The sequence below is a fragment of the Aethalodelphis obliquidens genome, unplaced genomic scaffold, assembly GCF_003676395.1.
Source record: "Aethalodelphis obliquidens isolate GAN/ISIS:26980383/991018 unplaced genomic scaffold, ASM367639v1 scaffold129, whole genome shotgun sequence".
Lineage (NCBI taxonomy): Eukaryota > Metazoa > Chordata > Mammalia > Artiodactyla > Delphinidae > Aethalodelphis > Aethalodelphis obliquidens.
In genome coordinates this window covers 894,068-900,325 of record NW_020838073.1, presented here as the reverse complement: position 1 = coordinate 900,325, position 6,258 = coordinate 894,068, and the positions used below count along the sequence as shown (strand labels likewise).

At 56.9% G+C, this 6,258-nt stretch overlaps 1 long non-coding RNA gene across 1 annotated transcript; it reads right to left on the bottom strand.

Annotated features, from left to right (window-relative positions):
- Positions 1-735: 735 nt before the first annotated feature.
- LOC113616037 (uncharacterized) lies at positions 736-3,807 on the bottom strand. The gene is made up of 3 exons (XR_003431193.1): positions 3,679-3,807; positions 1,892-2,038; positions 736-1,246 (listed from the first exon to the last, which is right to left on the bottom strand). It is a non-coding gene; the product is annotated as an uncharacterized LOC113616037 (long non-coding RNA).
- Between the last annotated feature and the right edge of the window lie 2,451 nt (positions 3,808-6,258).

Here is a 6,258-nt window from a genome sequence, read left to right as displayed (position 1 = left end):
GATAGAGGGCCCGACACCTGCCCCCCAGGGAAAGCTCAGCAGTGCGTTCAGCCTCCTGGTGAGTCTGAGCCTGGGGGCTCCATGCTGGGCTAGGGGCCTCTGAAGCAGCAGCCTTCTCATCTCTCCCGGCAGGGCCGGGCCGCTCAGCCGCAGCAGGTGAAATGGAACGCCCACATGGGGCGGTGCTTCCAGGAGCTTATCAAAGGGTCCCCACACCCTCTGACCTCACAACACCCCTGTGAGCACTGCCCCAGGGAATGGCCCAAAGCAATTCTTCGCAGAATAACGGTGAGAAATTAGAAATAGCAGGGGTCCAGCCCCAGGAGACGGTGACCGTTGTGGAATGGCCACCGCCTGGAATAATGTGCAGGTAGCAAACCTGGTGTTTGCACTGAATTTCTCATCTGAGGGGGAGGCACTTCTGGTGAGGTGTTAGGTCCGAGAGCTGGAACCCAGTGGTGACTACAGAGCAAATGAAGAGCTTGGACTCGGTGCTCAGATTGATTTCGAGCTTAACCCCTTCTTTGCCTTTTTCTTACTACGTGTGGGCCTGGGTTTGTCAACCTCTTAAAGCTCCCGCTTATCCATCTATAAAAGGAAGCTACACTGCCTGCCTCCAAAGGCTGGAGCCTGTAAAGGAAAGATGCGGGGAAGCTTGGGGGCGCTGGGAACACGGTCAAGGTGGCGATGACAGCGGCCACAGAGAAACGTCAAATACACGCGTATGGAGGGCTGGGCAGAAGAGGTTGTCTCTGGGTCAATTATTTCTCTTTCCTTTATTTCACTATTTTATCTCAATTTTCTCTAAAGATCCTAGTTTACTTTTAAAGTGAACCCAAATAACTTTATTCTTGCTTCACATCTGTTTTTGGTGGCGGCATCCCGTACTCAGCCTGATGTCACGGAGCCCCAGGTGCCCCGTGGGCTCCAGTGAGGTGATGTGAGCGATTCAGGGAAGCCCAACTGCACAGCCCCGTGGAGACGCACGGCCCCCAGTGCTAGCAGGAGCTGGCGCCCCTCCCACGGAGGGGGTGTGTCCCAGGGAGGAAGTGACTCATGCACCCTGGGCACCGCTGTTTTCCCATCTCAAGTGCGGGGGTGGAACAGCCCTCTCGATGGGTGCCTGTCTGCCGCTCGCCCGGATGACTAACCCCCCGAAGCACCCCCGGGGCCTCTGGCCATACCCCTGACTCATGGGCCAGCGCTTCCTCTCTGGAAACCTCTGCTGCACGCAGGCCAGCTCCTCCTGAAGGCGGAAATCCCTTCCTCAGCCACGTTCCCATTGCGGGGACACTGCCCCCGGCGCCCCACCCCTCCCCCGGCAGAATGTCCCTGGCTCAGGGGACCCCTTCCTCGGGTACCAGGGGCCACTGTGTCTATCGACAGCCTGGCCAGCCGCCACCAGAGGCAGTTAGAAGGCGGCACTGCCCCCGGGGTCTTGCCCACACGCTGTGGGAGCCGCGGCAGCAGAAGAACTGATGGGAGTTTACGGAGCGTGGCAGACGAGGGGGTCTCACGAGGGGACACTAGGGCGGCCCTGGGGTCACTACCCGGTGGCAGCTGCCACTCCTGCCCCGGCCCCAGAGACAGGAGGGCCTGGCGAGCGGAGGTCCCGCTCAGGAAGGCACTGCCCTTACGTTCGTGGTACTCAGGCCCAGGAAGCTGGAGCTGCCTCCGGAGGTTCAGGAGCTAGAAGGCTGCGAGTTGGCCTTGACCCTGATTGACACCTGAGAATTGAAGACCGCCCCGCCCCACGCCCCACGCCAGCCTGATGGGACAGAGACAAGCTCTCTGGGGGTTCACCCTGACATCCTGATGAGCCCCTGAGGCTCAGGGCACCTAGGGGAGGGAGCTGGACAGACAAGGAGTGCGGGACACGGACTGTCCTTACCCAGGCCCACCCTCAAACCATCCAGCCATTCGTTCCTTCTACCCAACAAGTAGGATTTCAACAATGGGGCAGCCGGTTGGGAAGGAGATTCCAGATGGTGGGCAGGCCCAGGCAAAGGTGTGCAGGCCGGACAGGGCAGGATCTGCTCTGGAAAAAGCGAGGAGACCAGCCTGACCAGAGCAGAGGATTGGGGAGCGGGAACGCGGCGACGGGAAAGGGGGTGCTCAGGCCCGGTGCAGGAGGGGGCAGGCTTTCCCTGTGTATCTGAGCTGCTCCCGCGGCCTCGCCCCTTCGGAGCTGCGGGGGCCGGAGTGGTGTTTGTGGAACTTCTTAATATCTTCTCTTGGGCACATAGCAGCGTCTCACCTGCTCCCCAGCGGGGCCAGCGGCACGATAAGAAATCCAGGAAGTTCAACACACTTGGAGGGCTTGGGCATCACCACGGCTCATGCCAGAACAAACAGGGCCTGGCACAGGGCTGCAAGGTCCTATCCCAGGGCAAACACTGCCCTCTGCCAGATGGGGGATCGTGTTTTGCAAGGGCACTGTGTGTGCTGGGTGGGCGGGAGACAAGTTCCACCAAGCCCCTGGACCATTCTCCCCACCCAGGCTCTGACATCTGTTCTCACCAGCCCTGCGCTGAGCGGGCTGGGGGCAGGGGAGGAGGGGGGAGGGGAGACTCTCACAGCCATTCACGAAAGACGCAAAAGTTATGCAAAAAACAAAGAAGAATGAGTAATCTTCCTGAAGCTTGCCTGCGTGACCAACACTTCAAGATCGTCTCATTTGATCCTGAAGGGCCCTGTAAGGCTGCGTGGGGAGAGGAGGGATGGGAAAACTGAGAGGCAGGCGTGTAAGGAAGGTGCAAGGCGGCATGAAAGCAAAGAAAGTCTGGGCTTTGGAGTCAGGCCTGGCTGGGTGGACGGTGGGACGGGCAGCTCCTCTGGTCTCTGGAAGCCGCCATCTCCCCGTAGGAAGACCGGGGGACCGGGGGCTGCTTTGAGACAAGAGCCTGGAGCAGCCAGTATGGAAAACAGCACAGAGGTTCCTCAAAAAACTATAAAAATAGAGCTGCCATATGATCGAGCAATCCCACTCCTGGGCATATATCTGGAGAAAACTGTAATTCAAAAAGATACATGCACCCCTATGTTCATAGCAGCACTATTCACAACAGCCAAGACGTGGAAGCAACCTAAATGTCCATCAACAGATGAATGGATAAAGAAGATGTGGTCCATATACACAATGGAATATTACTCAGCCATAAAAAAGAATGAAATAATGCCATTTGCAGCAACATGGATGGACCCAGAGATCATTATACAGAGTGAAGTAAGTCAGACAGAGAAAGACAAATGTCATATGGTATCACTTATATGTGGAATCTAAAAAATGACAAATGAACTTACCTACGAAACAGAAACAGACTCACAGACATAGAGAACAGACTGGTGGTTGCCAAGGGGGAGTTGGGTGGGGGAGGGACGGATTGGGAGTTTGGGGTCAGCAGATGCAGACTAGTATATATAGAACGGATAAACAACAAGGTCCTACCGTAGAGCACAGGGAACTTCATTCACTACCTGTGATAAACCATCATGGAAAAGAATATGAAAAAGAATTTAGAAAAAAAGAGAGAAGAGCCTTGAAAGGCCTCAGCCACGCCCTGGCCTGTAGTGGACTCTGTACAGCAGGCACCTGTCTCAGGTCTAGGGCATCACACCAGTTGGGGGCACAGCAGCCCTCCAGCATCCCAGAGATGGGCCAAGAAAACAAAAGATTACCTTCACAGCTGCTGTAAGCGTTCAAGAAAACACGTTTGCCTGTGACCACACACTGCCCCGCAGGGGAGAGCAGCTCGGGCATGCGGGCCTGGCTCAAGAGGCCGCGTCATCTGTCCGGGGCAGCTCCTTTGTAACCTGCGATAAAGTCATGGAACACGAGTGATGAGATCTATGCCCTAGAGTGCTCGTTATTACAGGAATTACATGCATTGCAGGTAACAAAATAGTGAGTAACGAGGGCAGTAACTACATCATGCAAACCTGACCGGTGGAGGGACAGACGGGATGCCCCACGCCGGCCCTGGAGAAGGAGCCAGACGCACACAGCAGCCAGTCACCTCTGGGGAGGGCACAGTGTAACGAATCATCACCCAGCTCTGAAGGCTGCCACGGGGCGCTGAGCCTCACGTTCCGAGCTACCACCGTGTCCAGAGCTGTTCCAGCACTGGTGCCTTTAAAAGGCTCTGCGTTCACCCAGATCCGTGCTCACACACCACCCTCCTGGCCTGAGAGTCTCCTGTGCCCGGCGCCCCCAAGCTCTGCAGCCGGCCGCCACCCATCCCCCAGGCCCCTGTCGGCACTGTTGCCTTTGCCTGGAGTCTTCTTGAGGCGTCATGTCACCTCCCCTGGGAAGTAGGAGCCTCATCAGAGCTCCCAGGGTAAGGAAAGCCTGAGTTTGTTGCTGTAATGAATAACCCCTAGTCCTGACAGGTTTGGACAGTCAGCTGGGCGTCCGCTCGGGGACCCAGGCTGCCAGCAGCATCACCGTTTTTGTACTGTGACCGGCTGTAATATCCTCAACAGCTGGCGCCGGGGGAAGAGGGAAGCCAGAGGGTCGAGCCTCAGGGTAAAGAGGGGCGTCACCTGAACTCACGTTGCATTGGCCGGGATTAGAGTCACATGGCCACCTAACTACAGGGAGGACAGGGTCTCCTGTGTATGTATTCGTTTCCTATTGCTGTGGTAACAAGTTAACACAAAGTTAGTGGCTTAAAATAGCACACATTTATTCTCTTACAGTTCTGGAGCTTAGACGTCTGACATGAGTCTGAGGGGCTGAAATCAAGGTGTCAGCAGGGCTGGGTCCTGCTGAAGGCTCTGGGGGCACCTACATGCTCGTGGCCCCTTCATTCTATCTTCAAAGCCAGCAAATATCCTCTCCTCTCTGACCTCCTTCCTCTCTCTTATAAGGCCCCTTGTGTCCACATGGAAAATACAGGATGATCTCCCCGTCTCAGAATCCTTAACTCAGTCACATGCTTTTGTCCCATAAGGCAACATTCACAGATTCGGGGCATTAGGACGTGGCTGTCTTTGAGGGGCTGTTGTTCTGCCCGCCAGGGAGTTCCGGAAACCAGAGCTAGGACCCAGGATTTCATGGACACATAGCACTGCCTCTGCCCCTCGGCTTTCCTCTCCCGTCATGGCCCGCATGGCCTCTCAGCAGTGGACGAGGTCTGTAAGGGCGGGCGCTGGCCACGAGCATCTCTGCCCAGCGGGTGTCTGGCATGCAGCAGGGGCCTGGGAAGGTTTGCGGGAAGGGAGGGAGGAAGGGAAATCTGAACAAATTTGGCAAGACCGAGAGGTGTGTGAGGACAGAAAAAGCGTGAGAGGAAGTAGGCAGATACGTGGGAAGCTCAGAGGCAATCAGAGCACGCCTGGTCCAGCACGGAGGGGACGCTCCCTGCAGTGGAGGGCTCAGAACGGCGCCCCGGCACCTCGCGCTGAGAAAGAAAGCGCGGAGAAGGGAGGCCTCGTCTGGACCAGGCGCTGTGCTGACGCTTTACGGACAGCGTCTTTTTAAATCTCCGTGTCAACCTTGCGTGCAGCGCAATGCAGACCGAAGGACTGGGGCTCAGGAAGGACACGGCCCTGATCCAAGTTCACACGGCTGGACGGTGGCTGGGCAGGAAGGAATTTACAGCCCTGTTTGTCTGGTTCCGAAAGCAGCTGCCGTCCCAGGACACTCGGCTCCTGCCAAGCCTGCCCACCCTGGCAGCGGGCTCAGCGTCCCCACCTCTCAAGTCCTAGGGTCCTTCATCTGGAAAGGGGAGGGGGCGGGGCTGGGTCATCTCAGGGTTCCCTTTCAGCTCCTACCTCTCCGGGTCCTCGGGCAGATCTAGGAAATCAGGACGGGCTTCTGGGAGGGGCTGGGGGTCTGAACTTCTTCCCACTGCCAACAGGCACGCAGCTCCTTTTATGTTGCCAAGAGACAATCCAGGGCAAGGAGGGAGAGGCCCACGGCAGAGATGACTCCATGCCCCAAAAATGAGAATCACAGCAGCCCACAGGGTTGTGCAAGCTACCCGCGAGGCTGCCAGCCGGCCCTGGCCCGGAGGAGGGCTGTTTACACTCCCAAATGTGTGTTTGCAGTTTATTCCATTGGCCGAAGGCACAGCCCTTAGGGCTGCCAGCAGCAGCTGTGTGAGAACGACAGGGGCAGGCCTCACCGGGCCCTTTATCTCAGACACCAGACACCTGTGAGTTCATCCATTCATTCGTTCATTCATTCGTGTACTCGATCCTTCCTTCATTCATCCCCTGAGTGTTTGCCAGGACTCGTGCAAGGTCCTGGGGAGA